We start from the raw sequence: 17,730 nt of genomic DNA on the forward strand, positions 1-17,730 counted from the left end.
CACCGCCGTCTATCTCCAGGACAATTTCATCTTTCCCAATTGGAACTGCATCCACTAACCACCCCGGGAAACCACCACTGTACTTTCTGTCTATGAATTAGACTACTCTAGGCACCTCACATAAGTGGAATCATGCAGTTCTTGTCTTTCTGTGACTGGCTTATTTCGCTCAGCATAATGTCTGCAAGGTTGATCCATGATGTGCCAGGCATCAGAATTTCTTTCCTTTTTTTTTTTTTTTAAATTTTTAAATGTTTATTTATTTTTGAGAGAGAGAGAGACAGAGACAGAGTATGAGCAGGGGAGGGGCAGAGAGAGAAGGAGACACAGAATCCAAAGCAGAGTCCAGGCTCCGAGCTGTCAGCACGGAGCCCCATGCGGGGCTTGAACCCACGAACTGTGAGATGATGACCTGAGCCGAAGTTGGACACTTAACCTACTGAGCCACCCAGGCGCCCCAGAATTTCTTTCCTTTTTAAGACTGAATAATATCCCATTGTGTGGATATGTCCCATTTTGTTTATCCATTCATTTGTTAATGGACGCTTGTGTTGTTTCCACCTTTTGGGTTTTGGGATTAATGCTGATATGAACATTGATGTACAGATATCTATTGGCATTACATCTTTTCAAAATAAACTTTTTTTTTTTAGAAATACAATATATACATTACGTTTTTGGTGACCGCAAAACATATCTAACTCATTTGGAACCTGAATTTGTTATTCAATACCCCTAAAGTTTTAAATGTATGACTGTAGTGCATTTTATTATTGAGCCGTGCCTCTTTTGTCCTGAGTTGTTAGTTTTTGTGCACCCAGTTGTATGTTTAATCTTGTTAGGTCTAGTTCACCAACTTAGCCTGTCATGACCTTTTAGAATTCTGAGTCTTTCATCTAGTTTAATTTTGGGTCATTCACAAATCTGATCATATCTCCTCTATCTCTGTACAAGTCTTGGGTGCTGCTGGAAACCTCTCCCTGCCTCCCTTCTGGTTGGCTTTTCTCTGGGCATTGCTGTGCTGTCATATACCCATTTATCCAGCTTTCCTCACCGCTGGTTTGTAAGGAAACACGTCCCCCTCCGCCACGTATGTCTGCACATTTTCATGCCGTAACAGTCTCCAGACTTATTGAGAATGGGACTACACCAGACTGGTCAGTCATACTCTGGTGTTGTTTGGGAATGGTAGCCACTAGCATGTTGTAGGTGAGGGGGAATGAGCTGTTCTCTTACAGCCTCACGAGCAGGTTATAATGAAAGCCAGTTTCAGAACCAATTCGACATCGGACCCTGAAACAAATGGGTATTAGCAATCAGGCAGGGTCTAGTCCGTATGTCCTATTCTGTCACCTGAAGTCCCAGCTCTGTGTCCTGTTAGGTGCTCTGAACACCACTTGGGGTGAAGGGTGGTGGGATGAAACCAGTGGCTGGACCATTTGGGATCAAGTCTAAGGATACAGGCTAAGGGCCTTGTCGGATGGAGCCTTATACCCTATCTATTCAAGGATAGAGACTGTCTAAACTATTTTACCCCGTTCTTGATGCGCATCACGGTAATTAACAAATCACCGATTTCATCAAGGAAAAAAAAATCGTTCCTCACATTCATTCTTCTAGTTAGTAGAGGATCTGATCTTACTCAAATGTACGTAACAGAAGGGGTTCTAGTGGGGCACTTTTGGAGTGAGGACTGTTTGGTCTGGATGCTAGCTGATCAGCTCAGGATGCTGAGATACAATTTACCTATAGTAAAAATAACAAATCTCAGAATTTTTAAGCCCCTGTAAGGACCACCTAGATCAAGATGTAGAATGTTTCCAGAACCCTCCAAGGCTCCCTGGTATCCTTTTTCCCCAGTGAGAAGAATGCCCCTCCTTCTCCAAGGTAATCACTCTTCTGACCACTGTTACCATAAATTAGTTTTTCCTGATTTGAATTCCATATGCATGGAATCCTACTTACATTTTGTGAGATTCCTTCATGCTGTATAAATTGTTCATTTTCTTTCACTGCTGTGTAGTATTCCATTGTATGAAATGTAGATAGCTGTTCTACACCTGGTAGATGTTTGATCACTTCCAGCTTGGGGCTGTAGTGAATAAGGCAGCTAAAAACATTCTTGTGCATATCTTTGGTGGACGGAGTAGGAGTTATTGATTCAGGTAACTGACTGTCCCTAGAATTGGTTTATATTCATGCACACAGAGAGGATATCATATTTTCCATGACATACGGTTTTAGAGTATATTAAAGGGATCATACAAAACTACATATACAAACAAAGGACCATAGTCTCGTAAAGTATGTGCTGGAACAAAAGCACATCATTGCTTTTTGTGTTCCTTGACTATAATAAATATTCTAAGCCACAGAGTCAATTTCCTGGGAGCCGAGATTCTCATGTGAAAATATGCTGTTTCCTTGTGGCTTCTCTAGAAGGAGTGGGAAAAGGACCTTTTCATTAATTCTGCAAGTACGCATCATTCTCTAATTTTAGATTGTCATTGTGAAAAAAGCCATGGATTACTAAAAACTCTTGAGAATATCAACTACTTTTGGGGGGGTCCCCTGCATTGGAATGAATAAGATTCTTAAATATTCATTTATGTTTTTCTTTCCATGTCATTTTGGGTATTGTGATGAAAATAAACTATTTGCTGCTGATTTAGAATCCCTGAATACTCTTATAAAAATTTAATTCCACCCATATTAACTAGGCTTTCAAGGCTTTTTCAGAGGGCCTGTTTTCCTCTAATAGATTACTAGAGGGAAAATCTTTTAGCCTAGAAAATTGATGGATGGATGTAGAACATGGAAACTGAACTCCAGCCACCAATGGGGATGCTGCATTGATTTAAAATTGAAAAGGGTCTGTGTTTTATGAAAGTGAAGAATTAGGTTAGCAGTCCCCTTGACAAGAATGCAAAAAACTCTAATGGTCTGTAGCACATGCATACATTTAAGGTATCACCACCTCTTAATAGCACCTAACAACATTTTTTTCAACAACCCTATGGTGTGTTAAACATTACAGATGTCCTGTTCCGGGAGTCTTCCCTACACACACAACGCTGCATGTGTATTGAGATGACACTTGTACAAGGTTAGCGTTGAAGCTTTGTGTGTAACACCAGAACACCAGAAGCCACCAGATGTACGTCTGTCTATAAGGGAGGGGCCGAAGGGTGGTGTATGTGTGCAGCGGATGCTGTGTGGTTGTTAGAAGAGAGCGATGACGTATGTCCTGATGTGGACTGGTGTCCAGGTACATTGCCATGTGAAAGAAACAAGGTGGAGGCCAGCGTATAGACTGTGCTACCTTTATGTAAGAAAGGTGGATATATAGGGGAATTTACTTATATTTGCATAGAGAAAAACTGGAAAGATAAACAAGACATAAATAGAAATGGGATCTGTAACAGTCAACGGGATACGTAAGGGTTGGGAGTAGGCATAGGAATGGCTCCTTCTGCATAGATCTGTTTATCTTGTGTTGACTTTTGGAATCATGCAGAAGACAACCACCCACAAAAATGAATCTGATCAGGCACGCTCTTGACATTGAATTAGACCAAGAGCACGTGACAGAAAGTGAAGCTGGTTGAATGCATCACGAAAGGGTGAGATCATACACTCCATTTCCTTTCTCAGATGCTCTCAAGTTCAGCCACTCAGTCACGGGTGCTTATTGAACCGGTCTGCCAGTCTGATGTGCCAGCCACTATCTTAGGTGGTGTCGGTGGGAGCCTTAAGGTCCAAGCTTTCCTGGAGCTGCCTGAAGGGGCAGACAACAAGGAGATGACCAGTGAGGGAGAGAAGACTCCCGCTGGTAGGCCCAGGGAAGGAGGTGAGGGCAGCCTCTGTTGGGGTCACAAGGGAGGATAATTGCTGATCTATATTCCTGCATGTTCAAGGCTCGTTGGTGGGCAGTATTTTTGTACATAAGATAAGAAAGTGGGGTAAATTCTCATTTTTATTCTTGCACTACAGCAGTCAGGATGTCATTTTACCAGTCTCATTACCTCTTCAGTTAAATTTCAAATAAAGAAATAAACACATTATAGCAGTCATGGGTCCCTCAGTGTACTACTGTGTGGGCAGGAGGCCAGAATTTAGGTGAATAAAGAAAAAGTTGATTTGACCATTATAGTTTTGTTTTCACAATGGTGGGGTTATGTTGGGGATCATGTTATCTCCATGATTTGTGACTATAACCATAGGTTATTGAACAGACAAGATATTACTCTGACTAGCCTGTTATTTATTTATTTTTCCATTCAGAAAGCAGTTAAGGGGCGCCTGGGTGGCTCAGTCGGTTAAGCGGCCGACTTTGGCTCAGGTCATGATCTCACGGTCTGTGAGTTCGAGCCCGCGTCGGGCTCTGTGCTGACAGCTCAGAGCCTGGAGCCTGTTTCAGATTCTGTGTCTCCCTCTCTCTGACCCTCCCCTGTTCATGCTCTGTCTCTCCCTGTCTCAAAAATAAATAAAACGTTAAAAAAAAATTTGAAAAGAAAGCAGTTAAATGTAAATTTTCCCTATATGGGGACATATGAGCTATAGAAAATTGAACCCTCCCCCGCCACGGTCTTCATGTTCTAGTATCTTCATGACAATTATTTTCTGAAAATACTATGATGTTTCCACAGTAGATGAGGTAGACATTTGAAACATTTCTCTGCTGTTTATTATTTTTTTCTCATTCTGGTCTTTTACTGGCATATTTCTCTTTCAGAGTTTCTAAAGCAGATGAAATATTAATATGGTTATTTTTTAAAGTTTTTACAATGACGTGATTTTTTAAAGGGAGAGGTTTTTTTTCTGTTTCTTTCTGTTCCATTACATTTTGGTGAAGCTTGAGGAACAGAGATCAAAGGCCATAGGAAAATGTCATGGTCAAAGTGCTTCTCACCTCGCCAGTTCCCCAGTGGCTTAAACCTTGCTCAGATTTGACAGAATAACAACACAGACTGGCAGCCAGAGTTGGGAGTGTGGAATTTTCCTGGCAGCCAAAGTCGAAAATGCAGATCTATCTGAAGACAGCATATTCACAAACAGTCGTAGGTTCGTGAGTTAGTTAGGAAAGCACCAGAAATCAGATTTAAGAGTGGAAAAAAAAAAAGGAGAGTACTGCAGATCCTTATTTTATGAGCACAGCCAAGTGCTATCTACAGAACCATAAGGAGAAGCTCAGGGGTCCCTGGGGTCCACTGTCATCCTAGGGGATGCACAAAAAGCTGAAGATGATGATGGGGGCTTGCCTGCGTGTTTCCCTGTTGCCTGTTGCTTGAGAGACGTGGGCCATCTTGGAGGGCTGGCCGTTTTGAGACTTGGCCAGTTCTCCTCTCTCTGGGAATCTCAGGGCGAACTAGCTAGGATGTGGTCTCTGCTTCTCGGTAGGTAAAGAAGAGGAGAAGGAGTGACCACGTGAGCTCTTCTGCTCTGTCACCTGTCCTGGCCTTACAGGGATATGTGACGTCACCGGGCTTGGCTGTGGGAGTCCCCGGAGCTGCTCCCTGATGGTGTGACTATTCTCATAGTCCATCACCAGCATAGCAAGGCCAGGAGGTGCATTAGGCAGCTTTGCTCCAGGGTAATGCAAGGAATCTGGGAACAGTAGGGGTATGTATCCGGTGCTCACACTAGGTTGTGTTTTCTTTCTGAAATTCATTTCCGGAGAGGAAATAAACACGGCAGGGATGCAAAGGTGAGAAAGGGTGACAGAGCCACTGCTCTGATGCCTTTTGCTGTTTGGGGAGATGTTTGTAGAGTAAGCATATCCAAATGCTGTGCAGCAGCCTGTGAAATTTCTCATAATCTTTGGGCGTTCTCCCTCCATGACTGTGGCCTCCCCAACCTTCTCTTTTATTTATTTATTTATTTATTTCAAAAAAATTTTTAACGTTTATTTATTTTTGAGACAGAGAGAGACAGAGCATGAACGGGGAGGGTCAGAGAGAGGGAGACACAGAATCCGAAACAGGTTCCAGGCTCTGAGCTGTCTGCACAGAGCCCGACGCTGGGCTTGAACTCACAAACCACGAGATCATGACCTGAGCCGAAGTCGGCCGCTCAACCGACTGAGCCACCCAGGCGCCCCCCCAACCTTCTCTTTAAAAAAAAATTTTTTTTTCTCACGTTTATTTATTTTTGAGAGACAAACACAGAGCAGGAGCAGGGGAGGAGCAGAGAGAGGGGAGACACAGAATCCAAAGCAGGCTCTGGTCTCTGAGCTGTCAGCACAGAGCCCAATGCTGGGCTCGAACTCACAAACCACGAGATCATGACCTGAGCTGAAGTCGGATGCTTAACCGACCGAGCCACCCAGGCGCCCCTCCCTGCAAGCTTCTAATAGAAGCCCAGCCACATTGAGTGGAGATTGTGTTGCTTTGTCACAGCAACTGCGGAGGACGAAGTTTGTTGCTCATCACAGAAACCAAAGAACAGCTTTTCTTGGAAGCAACTCCTTGTTTTCTAAGCACACAGTAAACTATTCTCTGGTGTCCACTCTGCCTGAATATTCTCAGCCAACACTGCTTACATCTGCTCACAGCACGATCCTTGGCTCTTTGGTGAGTCAGCGAAAGAAGATGAGTGTATGTTACAACAGTTTTAGCATTCTGCCAAAGCCCACATTCTGTTGATTTCATGAAAAATAAATGGATTCTTTTTTATGGGCATATTTTACTGAATTGACAGTTTGTACATCTAGCCTGTCAAGAGTTTTTTAAACCGTATTTGTGGGAGTGTCAAGGCAGTCCGACAAAATGGGTGTAAAATAGGATAGTCACGAGGACAACAAACATGGAGAGCTCATGTCTGTATATTGCGTTGGAGCTCATGACATGCACTTTCTGTGTCACTTGTGTTAGTCAATAGGAGATGGATTGGAGGACAGACCTAACAGGCTCTACCAGCCAGCTGGAGTCAAAGAGCTTTTATGTCTAACCAGCGAAGGTAATGGGGTCCTTTCATGTTGGTGAAAATAACCCAGAGGCCAGCACTTAACACCAGTGTGGACAAGGCACATTCGGAATGGGGTGGGAAGAAGTGGTGAGCATTACACCGGAGAAGGTCCATCTCTTGACAAAATTCTATTGAGCAAATGGCAGCTGAAATTCAGGTCAGCAGCAAACTTATTTCCTGCCTGATTGGGTTAGGGAAAGAAAATAAATTCTAACAAAGTATTATTTTGTTAATACTTGTATGTGTTTATCATATATAAATATTAATATAAATACTATTTATTTATGAATATATTTATATATGAATTATTTATATATGTTATATATGTGAATTATTTGTATATATATAAATGTATCGTGTTGGTGCTTATTAGTATTTATTAGTAAATTTGGTCATATGTTTATATTCAGAAGTTGCCCTTTTTAAGTAAATAAAATTCATGATCTGCCATCACTTTTGTATCTCTGTTAACCAATTTTCTCATGTCTGAGGTTGCTACTGGCATTTTTGCTACCAAGTTCCTGGTGTACTCTTTTTTTCTTTTTTTTCTCACCCATGACTTGAAGTATGTGATTCAGATGCCTAGCTGGGCTCTGAAAACCTAGTTAAAACATATCTCAAAACAATAATAAAAGTCACTGGCTGTTTCCTATCTTCTTCCCATGATTACTGAATGACTAAGTGAGGAATTAACCTGATTGCTGTGTAGATACCCATAGCACAGGCCTGGGCAAATGGTGTTCAGTAAATTGGTATTTTCCCTCACCCTCAATAGTGCTTGTCTTTTCTTTCTTTCTTTCTTTCTTTTTTTTTAAGTAGGCTCTGCACTCAACATGGGGCTTGAACTCATGACCTTGAGATCAAAAGTCACATGCTCTACCAACTGAGCCAGCCATGCCCTTCAGTAGTGCTTTTCAGCCTTTCCCTGAGTATCCTCAACTGCAGAGAGCAGTAGACACATGAGCTCAGGCCCCTCTGGATGTTTCCCAGACTCCCATTGAGGAACACCAATGTTCTAGGAAGATGTGCCCTTGTAACCTTGTGGCTTCACTACTCCCTGGCACACATACTGTAACTTGAGAAGGTTAGTGTTCATGGCTAATGTTCAACCTGGCAGAAGGGAGTGGTCAATATATTCGCCCGAAATATATTTTGTCATGTTTGATATGCTTTGCAATTTGGCCACTTACATATGGTTTATAAGATAATTCCCTTAAGCATGTTGGATTCGACAGCACACCCGTTCTCCAGCCGTCCTGGACAGTGGGCAGGGAATCATTGTTTCTAAATTCTGCATTTGCACGTTCAGGGAAAATGTAGAAATCTGATGAGGACACACTCTTGAAGTACGTAGCATTCTGTGGATTTTAGTTACATGCAGAGATTTAATGGTGGATTTCCAACTGAAAAATAAGATAATGGGGCAGCATTTCTTTACTAACTCAGATAAATGAAAATAAAAGAAACCCTCCTCATCGGGCATTTCTGTAGCAGAATTATACAATCTACTAATTATAGATGATTCTCAATTGCCCATGAGTTCGGGGGTTCATTTCATTTCTTGTAGATCATTTCAATTCTTTGATAATTGAAAATTTTCACTTTGGTGGTTAGTTCTTGTTTCTATGGAACCAGTCTTATTTTAAAGCCAAATTTTGACAGAAGAGGTAACATTTTGAGCAATGTGGGTGTTACCCCATTGTTACAGGTGAAGAGACAGAGGTTCAGGAAGGCTAATGCAAGACCACTGAGTCATGGAGCTGGGCTGTAACTTCACCTCTCTGACTCAAGACTCATTCTCCGTCTCTCAAACTACTGCCTATCCACTGGTAGAAATATGGTAAAATGTCCTGAAAGATAGGAGGAGGCCTAAGAAAGGCTGACATAATCGCGAATCATCAATTCCTGAGTAACCAAGAATTGACAAATATTTGAGAGAGTTAGCTTTGGTTTCTTCATGCAAAAGTATTAATAAGTCTTATAAGGAACAAAGGAGGTAATGGATTAAAAATACTTTGGTAAGGGGTGCCTGGGTGGTTCACTCGGTTCAGCGGTCCGACTTCAGCTCAGGTCACGATCTTGTGGTTCGTAGGTTTGAGTCCCGTGTCAGGCTCTGTGTTGACAGCTCAGAGCCTGGATCCTGCTTCAAAGTCTCTGTCTCCCCCTCTCTGCCCCTCCCCCACTCGCACTCTGTCTCAAAAATAAACATTAAAAAACATTTATAAATACTTTGGTAAGTACAACTAGCTCTAAATATACAAAGGAAGACTATCCATTAAACCTCTGCCCTTTGAGAAGAATCTGTACCTGGGACTGTACCCTTGGTCCTCCTGAGTCACAGGACGGACGCCATGGTAGCTCTGAAGGGCTGTGTACTCTAGCTGAGACTTCTCTGTGGTCCGGACAAATAACTGCCAAACAAAGCAACGAATTGAACGAGGATTGTCATGGCCAGGAGCACATTTTATGGTTGATGATCTCTGCAACTTTCCTACTAAAGGCACACAGAGTTTTGATAACTCATTTTAAGGCAAACCAAGTCCTGTGTTCTCTCTTCGCCCCTTGAGAAACTTGCACATAAATATGCGCAGAGTAGGAGTGGAAAGATGGCCACCATATTTAAGCATGTAGCAGATAGTAAGAGTTGGTGGTTGGGGGTCCACCCTCATGTTTTCTTGACAGTTGGAACTCTGGTTGTTGATGAATTGTTCCTTGAGCAATGTCTTAACCTAAATAGTGCAGTTACTTAATGTGGTACCTAAACATTTTTACCTGTGTTAAAACTAATGAAATTGTCAGTTACACAAGGGCTACCAGTGACTTTTCTCTCATCACTGTTCATTTTCTGAGAACATTGGTTGAGACAGACTTTGTAATGCCCAGTATAGTAACTGGCACACCGAGGGATGATATATATCTGTGTGTGTGTGTGTGTGTGTGTGTGTGTGTGTGTGTGTGTGTGTGTATTTGTTGAATATACGAACTACAGAAGCATCTACCAGAAGCCAGGCTCAGTTTGTAGGAGCATCTGTGAGTAGGATGACCTCTTAATTGGTCTTTATTCACTCAAAGTTTATAAAATATGTTCTTTGGGTTTTTTAATGGAAATCTGATAGAGGTAATTGTAGAGGTAAATGTAAATGAAGTTTTTTTAAAAGTTTATTTTGAAAGAGAGAAAGAGCGTGCAGGGGAGGGGCAGAGAGAGGGAGAGAGAATCCCAAGCAGGCTCTTCGTTGCCTGCTCAGAGCTTGATGTGGGGCTCAAATGTATGAACTGTGAGATCATGACCTGAGCCGAGATCACAACTGGAGCCGAAATCAAGAGTTGTATGCTTAACTGATTGAGCCATCCAGGTACCCCACTTTACATGAAGTTATAAGGAATAATATAGAGATCCTGTGTCCTTTTTAGTCAGTTTCCCCTAAAGGCAACATTTTATAAAAATATAACACCATATCACAGCCAGGATGTTGATGTTGACACAGTCCACCCATATCATTCATATGATCTACTGATTTTGTTCAGCTATCTTTCTGAAGTGATTTTAAATGATGGAGTATGATTGGGGAGCCAAAATAGCCAGGTTGTAGGCTCTTGTGGCAAAGGTGCAACCAGGACTTTGTGAACATCTGTTGGGGTGAGGCCGGTTTCCAGCTGCAGAGGAGAGCACTGTGGGATGCCTAGGGGGTACCCCAGGGAGGAGAGGTTTTCCAGGCTCCAGCCTTGGGGCCCAGCACAGTAAGAGTCTATTTGGCAGCCCAGAGGAAGGAGGGAGCCTTGTCCTGCATTTTCCAGGGCTGAGGTGGCCACTGGTGGGTGCCCTTCCCGCCTGTGGCTTCCCTGCTCCAGCCACGAGGCGGGAACACGTGCTGTGGTTTAGGCTTACAGGGGCCCTAAGTCTGGTCTACACCCAAATCCCAGACCACACCCGCTCCCTTCCGAACCAGAATTTCCAGAAGGTTTGAGAATTAGCCTCAGTCTTTGTCATTCTTTCCTTTCGCGTGGTTGTTTTTCTTACTGGATTCAGGCAAGCAAATAATGAGGTATTGGAGGGCTGATGGTCCCTCTTTTGATTCATTATTTCGCCGTCTCTTAACCAAATCTCATCTGCCCTTGAAGCCCGCACAGCATCGCCCTGGAAAGGTGGATCGTTAATGCTGATGGGAATGGAGTCAGTTTCTCCCTAGGGAGACATTTCCAGGGAATGAAGACCTGTGACTCCCATGCTGGGGGGTGGGGGGCGGGGGAGGCAGGGATGAAAAGAAGGTGGTGGTGCCCATTATATTTCTGGGACTGTGGCCTTGTTTCTATTTAGGGGGAGAAAAACTGCCTAGTGTTTTTACGCTCCGGAAATGAATCCAGCCTTCTAGGTTCGAAGAAGTTTCTCCCACCTCCCCTTTTCAGGCTTAAAAGTAGCTGGGTTCAGCCTGTATAAGTAGCTAACTCACAGTTAACTCTTCCCTCTGAGCCAGGCCTTCCCTTGGTGGTGGGCAGGCTGCTAGCAATATCATTACTGCTTTTGCGGGGCCAGAGCCAAGAAAGGCAACATTTGCATAATATTCCTTTATTTGGTTTGCCACCTTCTGCCATAGATCTGGAAAATAAAAGACACACCTTTTTCAGGAATTGCTAGTTCTTAAACAAATAACTGCATAACAACTGCTTACCATGTGGGAACCCTGAGCACTTTTCCAGGAAAAGCCAATATAATAAAATGCTTTGGCAAACGTGCCTGTACTATAATATTATTTAATAAGGTTTTAAGAATCCGGTTTTTAAATTTGCAGCTTCTGGAGAAAATAATGTTATATTTTACTTGGAGAACAATTTCGTTGAAATGACCCTTTCAAGGGATTTGGAAAATGCACGTGTTCAATTATTCTTTTAAGCCTTTTTATATAATGGGTTCTCATAGAACCTTGTTATTCCTGGTGGATTTTTTTTTTCTCTGCTCTCACTTTTTTTTTGTTGTTGTTGTTTACCAAGTTATTCTTCTTTTTAAGTATTGAACATTTTCTTCAGGGCATATTCTGATATTTAAGTAAATGCATGAATACCAGGAAGAAAGGATGGTGAATTTCTGCTTGATTGCTTTGGATTTTTCTTTGGATCCAAATGTTCACATATTAGGAAACAGCCAGATAATGAGGTTTTTCAGATAATCGTAGAATGTCCATTATTATATAAACACAGCTAGCCTTGAAGGCTACATTTGCCGCCCAGATTTCGTGGTGACTTTCTCGAATGCTTTTGAAAACTTTGACTTTCTGTATAGTATATGTAGGCTTGCTTTTGTAAATTAAAGAAAGTGTGTTCCCTCGTCCCCAACCCTTATATTATAAAGATTTGAAGAAGGATATAAAAATGGGCTCTCATCTTCAGACATAACCACTGTTAAACTCTGAAAATGTATTTTCCAGGCTTTTTCTAGGCATGGAGTTAACGCAGTTACTTTCCTATCATATATTGTTCCTTCCATTTGTCATTAAAGGACCTATCCTGGGTATTTTCTCATATTTGTAAGTCTTTCCCTCGGATCCTGTGTATGCCGTTAGAATCCCACGTGTGTGCCACGGCCCAGTACAGCCACCACCTCCATACTGACCAGGGCCCCGGGGTATGTGTGAGGGAGGGGGTCCCACTTGCCTTCCGGAAGTCACGGAAATGCCATAATAATCCTCTCCTCTCTCTCTGCTCCCTCTCCTCTTTTTCCCCATGTGTGTTTTCCTGTGTTTATTTTTAGTTCTTTCTCACTTGCCAGTATCCATCGGAGGCTGGGGGCTAAGTGGCTGCTCTGTGACCATGGGTCCTCTGCCCGTGAGGATGCCCACTGCAGGCTGCGGGGAGCCCGCTGGCTCGTCCTGGGAGGGGGGAGACCCTGCATCAGTGTGTGGGGTACACACGGGGGCGGCTGCCTTTAGGATTCTCAGTCACGTTTCCTTCTGGGCCTGAGATCATGTGTCCTCCTTGTTGACTGCTTACTGGAAACTGCACCTCCTTGAAGGTGGAGAACCCATATTTCAGTGGCTGGTGTGGGGCTGGCTTGGCCTAGGTGGTGACCGTGGGAAACGTGCCCTGGCTCTTTGACCAGAGCTTAGCAACCCAAAACCCGAGGCTCCTTGGGTCAAGAGCTAACCTGGCTGCCAGGTGCTGGCCAAGGGCCCTTTAGCTTGTAGGTTCCTGAGAATCAGGCAAGGCGGGGCCTGGAATACTGCTCCCAAGGTCCTGGGTGCTCCACCCATCTCCCCACCTGCTGCACGGGTCTCTGACTTCTTCCTTTATTGCTAGTGTAAAATAAGGACAGACATGTTGAAAAGGTGCGATTCTGAGCTTGACTGCAAGTCCCCATTTAACGTAAGCCCTTCTTATCCCCACCTTTGTCAGGACAGATATTTTGGGTATGTAACTCAATTCACTGAGGGGTGAGGGCATGTTGAGACACAGACGGCATGCTATCCATGCAGTTTCCCATCACTGGTCTCTCTGTGTCTAAATTTGTCACATGCATTGATGGCGTAGGCCCCGGTGAGACCCGTGAGCCCCAGTGGTCTGTACACAACATCCCTGATGGCTTGCTCTCCTGGGTTCTTCGATTCTTTCCTTCCTGTGATTAAAAATCTTGCTTCTCCTCCTCTCACCTGAGCACACTTGTCTTCCTCCACGGAGGCCTCATGCAACTCTGTTCCACCTGTCTCCTGTCTCCTTCCTGCCTCCCTTCATTCCTGGGCTCAGTCTTACACTTAAAAAAATTTTTTTTAAATGTTTATTTACTTTTGAGAGAGAGAGTGAGACAGAGTGTGAGTGAGGGAGGGGCAGAGCGAGAGGGAGACACAGAATTGGAAGCAGGCTCCAGGCTCTGAGCTGTCAGCACAGAGCCCGACACGGGGCTCGAACCCACTGACTGTAAGATCATGACCTGAGCCGAAGTCAGATACTTAGCCGACTGAGCCGCCCAGGTGCCCCTCAGTCTTACACTTTTTATGTGCAGCGTCCTTTTGCTCGTTCATTCACTCATTCACTCATTCATTCATTCATTCATTCAGTTTCTGTTGTGCCAGGCGCATTGCTTGAAGCTCAGTGCACAGTGATGCGCAGCACATTCCTGCCTCCCAGGAGCCTGCTGCTCATCACCTGGGAAGTCAGGTAAGCTGCTGCGTATCCAAGGTGGGGATCACGAGGGTCGACAGAAACACAGGGAAGCGGACATAAGTCTGTGCGGGAGTCAGGAAAGCCATCAGTGGGAGGTGACACCCCTTAAAGCGTCTGCAAGGCCAGAGTGTGGGGCAGAGGGAGGAGGTCGTGCGAGTAGAAGGAACAGGACGTGCAGAGGCTGGAGGCGTTAACAGTTGGCCTGTTTGTGAAAACCCTCCATGCGGAAATCAAGGTCAGAAGGTGTACTGGGAGACAGTAGGCTGTGGCCCCACCCGGAACGCCCTTGCTTATCAGAATGAAACAATAGTTAACACCTACGTGGCCCATGTTATGTGCCAGCCACTGAGCATTTTATAATCATCAATTCATTTAATCCTCATACCGACTCGAAGAGGTAGGGACCATTATTCTCTCCATTTTACAGATGAAAAAACTGAGGCCAGAGAGTTTGAGATTTAGAGAAGGTCTTCCAGACAGCAGGGTGGAGCTGGGCTTTGAGCTGGGGAATCTGCTGTGTGTGGCCAGATGGCCCAGAGCCAGCTCTCCTAATGGCCCAGTGGCCACCTCTCACACTCCAGAGCAGGACTTCATCATGCTGGCCTTGGGGAATGACAGAAAGGGGTTAACTGGTGGGGAAAAGGATCTGAAATTTGTACAGAGAGTTCTTTATCTTTAGAGACAGATGGAGATTCGATCCAGGAAGGCTGCGTAGAAGTCCCTGCAGTTTTTGTGTGGGAATTTGGTGCAACAGTCTCTTAGAATTGCTTTCTCAGAATTATATATACTGAAAAGGCAGTTCTGGGACCTATTTTTAACCGAACGTTAGTTTATAAGGAAACATGCCCTGTATGCTGATAGAATTTGATGTTCAAAGTAAGTAATCAATATGTTCATGTGATTTCAAGTATTTTGCTATAAGTAAAAGTAAGTTTTTTAAATTGGACACTTTTCGTAAGTCCCTTTGGACCTTCCTTCCACTTCTGGGTCTGATGGGAGGTAGGCACTTTCACTAACGGTACCTCTGGGGAAGTAGTTGGCTCCTCTATGATATGGTGTCCCTACTGGTGCCTCTTCCATGAGTTTTTTTTTTTTAACCATTATTTAAACTGTAATAGAATACACATAACATAAACTTTACCATTTTAACCACTTTTAAGTGAACAGTTCAGTGGCATTACGTGTATTCACAGTGTTGTGCAATTATTACCACCATCCATCTCCAGAACTCTCTTTATCTTCCGAAGCTAAAACTCTGGACCCAGTAAACAAAACTCCCCAGAGCCCCTCACCCTCCAGCCCCTAGAACCCACATTCCACTTTCTGTCTCTATGAATTTGACTACTGTTCGTATCTCATGTAAGTGGGATCCTATAGTAACTGACCTTTTGCGTCTGGCTCATTGCCCTTACAAAAATGTTCTCAGGGGCTCCTGTGGCTCAGTCAGTTAACTCTGACTCTTCATATCCGCTCAGCTCATGAGCTCATGAGCTCATGGTTTGTGAGATCGAGCCCTGTGTCAAGCTCTATGCTGACAGCATGGAGCCTGCTTGGGATTCTTGCTCTCCCTCTCTTCTCTGCTCCTCCCCACTTTAAAAATAAACTTAAAGAAAAAAGATGATGTCCTCAAGGTTTATCCATGTTGTAGCAGGTGTCAGAATTTACTTGCTTTTTAAGACTGGATACTATTCCACTGTATGGATAGAGCACATTTTGTTTACCCGTTAAGCCCTCAGTGGGCACCTGAATTGTCCCCATCTTTTGGCTCTTGTGCGTAATGCTGCTATGAAAATGTATCAGTATCTGTTCAAGTCTCTGCTTTCGTGGTATTGCATGAAGTTTTACTCTCTCCTCGGTCTGACCTTGGGAACTATATATAACACAGTTGCATTCATGGGCATAGAAGCTGCCTTCTTCTCTCTCCCTTTTCTATCATGTCAAATGAATCATATTAATATAGTAGTAGAGGTAGGTTTCAGGAGGGGGTTGTATTTTCGAATGGGTCCTCCTTCCCACTTTTATGGAACAGGAAGTATTTACTGACAAACTCCATGCAGGAGGTGACCACTCCCTGAGCTGTGGAAGCACCAGGAGAGATTCAGGGTGAGGGAGGGATGGGGCTGGGAGGGTAGTGCTACCTGGGGCCCAGTCTAGGGAGAAGAATTTAGGGCATTCGTTGCACTTCACGGGAGGGCATGAGGAAGAGAAGAATCTAGGGTGAATCCCAAATTTCTAGCCCAGTTGGCTAAATGGTCCCCAGAACTAGGATGACCGGCATGGGTGATGCTGGGGGATCACAGAGCCTGCACCTGTTTCAGACCCCTTGAAAATAGGGGGAGAACCTCCACGGGCCTGCCGACGATCTGCAGGGTGAGGGTCATTACAGTGCATCCGAATAGTGGGGCTGGAAAATGAAGTGATAATTAATTAATGCGTACAATTAATGCGAATTTATTTCTTCTTTCTGGCTTTATTGAAAACAATTGTCGTATATCACTGTATAAGTTTGAGGCATGCAGCATAATGGTTTGATTTTGATGTACAAGTATCGTGAACTGATTACCACAGTAGGTTTAGCTAACATCTTTCTTCTCATGCAGTCACAGCAAAAACTTAAAAAAAAAAAAAAGAATAGAAAAAAGGCAACAGTTGTTTCCTTGTCATGAGAACTCTTAGAATTTGCTCTCTGAACAACTTCCCTGTATACCATCCTCCGTGTGATCCATGTGAGTTACAGTCACCATGCTGTTCATTCCATCCCTAGTACTTATGTACTTTATAACTGGAGGTTTATACCTTTTGATCACTGTCCTCTATCTCCCCCTTCCCGCCTTCTGCTTCTGGTAGCCACCAGCCTAATTATTTTTTTTTCTGAGGTTTTTCTTTTTTTTTTAATGTTTTTATTTAACTTTGAGAGAGACAGAGTGTGAGCAGGGGAGGGGTAGAGAGAGAGGGAGACTCAGAATCTGAAGCAGGCTCCAGGCTCTGAGCTGTCAGCACGGAGCCGGATGCGGGGCTCCAGCTCACAAACTGTGAGATCATGACCTGAGCCAAAGTTGGATACTTAACCGACTGAGCCACCCAGGCTCCCCTGAGTTTTGAGTTTTTTTTTTTAAGATTCCATATATAAGTGAGATGATACAGTATTTGTCTTTCTGTGTCTGACTTACTTTGCTTAGCATAATGTCCTCAAGGTCCACCCATGTTGTTGGAGATGATAAGACTTCCTTGTGTTTTTATGGCTGAGTATTGTATACACATACACCACAACATCTTATTGAAAGATGGTTACATTTCTTTACAGAAACTTCTGTTGTCATGTCAGGATTTTTTGTTGGGGTATCTGTTGTGAAGGCCAATGTTTTCTTGGTTTGGTTCAAAGGTGACAGATGGAAGTAGGTAAGTAATTTGTTATTAAATGCTATTAGTATTTCCACCTGAATTTTTGTACTGTATTTTGAACTTGAACTTGGGGTATGTCTCTACAACTTTTCCTTTACTAGCACCCTGTTGTCTGACCTTGTCAGCCCCTCCTCATAGACTTGCCAGCCCTGGTTCCTAGCGCACCCAGCCCTTCACTTCCTCTGTGATGTATCCTGTGCCTGTAGAATTGGA

At 43.6% G+C, this 17,730-nt stretch overlaps 1 protein-coding gene and 2 non-coding genes across 7 annotated transcripts in view; 2 read left to right on the top strand and 1 right to left on the bottom strand.

The window, feature by feature from the left end:
- CAMK1D (calcium/calmodulin dependent protein kinase ID) overlaps nucleotides 1-17,730 on the top strand; it is a 503,116-nt gene that overhangs the window by 152,640 nt on the left and 332,746 nt on the right. The window lies entirely within an intron of this gene.
- On the top strand, nucleotides 2,877-3,006 carry LOC113603779 (U6atac minor spliceosomal RNA). Its single transcript, XR_003425463.1, has one exon. It is a non-coding gene; the product is annotated as a U6atac minor spliceosomal RNA (small nuclear RNA).
- Nucleotides 7,792-7,864, bottom strand: TRNAK-UUU (transfer RNA lysine (anticodon UUU)). Its single transcript has one exon. It is a non-coding gene; the product is annotated as a tRNA-Lys (tRNA).

This window comes from Acinonyx jubatus, chromosome B4 (genome assembly GCF_027475565.1).
Source record: "Acinonyx jubatus isolate Ajub_Pintada_27869175 chromosome B4, VMU_Ajub_asm_v1.0, whole genome shotgun sequence".
In the NCBI taxonomy this organism is placed as follows: domain Eukaryota; kingdom Metazoa; phylum Chordata; class Mammalia; order Carnivora; family Felidae; genus Acinonyx; species Acinonyx jubatus.